This window comes from Petromyzon marinus, unplaced genomic scaffold (genome assembly GCF_048934315.1).
Source record: "Petromyzon marinus isolate PM22_M1 ecotype Great Lakes invasive population unplaced genomic scaffold, UKy_Petmar_22M1.pri1.0 PM_G_Scaffold_18, whole genome shotgun sequence".
Classification (NCBI taxonomy): Eukaryota; Metazoa; Chordata; class Hyperoartia; order Petromyzontiformes; family Petromyzontidae; genus Petromyzon; species Petromyzon marinus.
Window position 1 is genome coordinate 490,001 of NW_027422739.1, and position 2,500 is coordinate 492,500.

Sequence of the window (2,500 nt, forward strand, 5' to 3'; positions counted from 1 at the left end):
GGCAAAGGACGCAGCCCTGAGGAGTTCCCGTGCTGATGGACCTGGAGTCAGAGACTTCTGTTCCCGGCTTAACGCACTGCTTCCTGTCAGAGAGGAAGTCTGTGATCCACCTGCAGGTGGAGTAGGGCACGTTCAGCTGGAAGAGCTTGTCCTGAAGCAGGGCAGGGATGATGGTGTTGAAGGCAGAGCTGAAGTCCACAAACAGGATCCTGGCGTAGGATGCTGGGCGTCCACATGCTGTAGGGTGAAGTGGAGGGCCATGTTAACTGCGTCGTCCACAGACCTGTTGGCTCTGTAGGCAAACTGAAGGGGGTCCAGGAGAGGGTCTGTGATGGCTTTGAGGTGTGCCAGGAGCAGGCGCTCAAAAGACTTCATTACCACAGATGTAAGGGCGACCGGTCTGTAATCATTTAGTCCTGTTGGCCTTAGCTTTTTGGGCACAGCGATGATGGTGGAGGACTTGAGACAGGCTGGTACATGGCATGTCTCCAGGGAGGTGTTAAAGATGTTGGTGAACACCGGAGACAGCTGGTCAGCGCAGTGCCTGAGGGTGGCTGGAGAGACAGAGTCCGGCCCGGCTGCTTTGCGTGGATTCTGCCTCTTGAAAAGCCCATTAACTTCTCCCTCCTGAAAGGAGAGAGTCGTTTCTGTAGTATGGGTGGGGGATGGGGCCTCTTGGGTGGGAAGGGGTGGTTCAGGACAGTCCAATTGTCTTTCAAATCTACGGTAGAACTCGTTCAGGTCGTTGGCTAGGCGGGAGTCGTTAGTGGTGTGGGGCGCTCTGGGTTTGTAGTTGGTGATGTGCCTGAGCCCTTTGGCAGACAGAAGCAGCGTCGTTAGTAGAGAACTGGTGTTTTAGTGTCTCTGAGTACAGTCGTTTAGCCTCTCTCACCGCTTTGCTAAACCTGTTCTTCGACTCCTTGAATCTGTCTCTATCCCCACTCCTAAACGCTTCCTCCTTCTCCAACCTCAACCTTTTGAGCTTTGCTGAGAACCAGGGCTTGTTGTTGTTAAAGTTCACCCTGGTACGTGTTGGGATACAGCAGTCCTCACAGAAGCTGATGTACACAGCCTCTGTGAGTTCATCCAGACTATTGGTAGCAGTCGTGAACATATCCCAGTCAGTACAGTCTAAGCACGCCCGCAAATCTTCCACAGCCTCACTGGTCCACTGTTTAGATGTCCTCACAGCAGGTTTACAGAGTTTTAGTTGCTGCCTGTATGCACGAATCAGGTGGACCAAGGGAGTTCTGTGCGAGCCGAACAGCCCCGTGACCCACAAGAGAAACATCCCCGCCAAATTCGAGCGTTTGACGGGGTCTATCCGTGAAAAAATATTCACGTTTTTGAGTGCACATGCATTTCTGCTGCAAATGCCTCTGGAAGTTTCATGCCGTTCGTATGCCAATTGTGGCAACACGAAAATGACCCGTTTTCCCATTCCGAGGGATTTCTGTGCGACCCTAACAGCCCCGTGAGCCACAAGAGACACATCCCCGCCAATTTCTAGCGTTTCACGGGGTCTATCCGTGAAAAATATAGACGTTTTTGAGTGCACATGCATTTCTGCTGCAGATGCCTCTGGAAGTTTCATGCCGTTCGTACGCAATGTGGCAACACGAAAATGACCCCTTTTCCCATTCAGAGGGATTTCTGTGCGACCCTAACTAACAGCGCCCGTGAGCCACAAGAGAGACATCCCCGCCAATTTATAGCGTTTCACGGGGTCTATCCGTGAAAAATATAGACGTTTTTGAGTGCACATGCATTCCTGCTGCAAATGCCTCTGGAAGTTTCATGCCGTTCCTATGCAATGTGGCCACACAAAAATGACCCGTTTTCCCATTCCGAGGCATTTCTGTGCGACCCTAACAGCCCCGTGAGCCACAAGAGAGACATCCCCGCCAACTTCTAGCGTTTGACGGGGTCTATACGTGAAAAATATTAAAATTTTTGAGTGCACGTGCCTTTCTGCTGCAAATGCCTCTGGAAGTTTCATGGCGTTCCTATGCAATGTGGCAACACGAAAATGACCCCTTTTCCCATTCCGAGGGAGTTCTGTGCCACCCTAACAGCCCCGTGAGCCACAAGAGACACATCCCCGCCAATTTCTAGCGTTTCACGGGGTCTATCCGTGAAACATATAGAAGTTTTTGAGTGCACATGCATTCCTGCTGCAAATGCCTCTGGAAGTTTCATGCGGTTCGTACGCAATGTGGCAATACGAAAATGACCCGTTTTCCCATTCCCAGGGATTTCTGTGCGACCCGAACAGCCCCGTGAGCCACAAGAGACACATCCCCGCCAATTTCTAGCGTTTCACGGGGTCTATCCGTGAAAAATATCAATTTTTTTTGACTGCACATGCATTTCTGCTGCAAATGCCTCTGGAAGTTGCATGCGGTTCGCATGCAATGTGGCGACACGAAAATGACCCGTTTTCCCATTCCGAGGGATTTCTGTGCCACCCTAACAGCCCCGTGAGCCACAAGAGAGACAT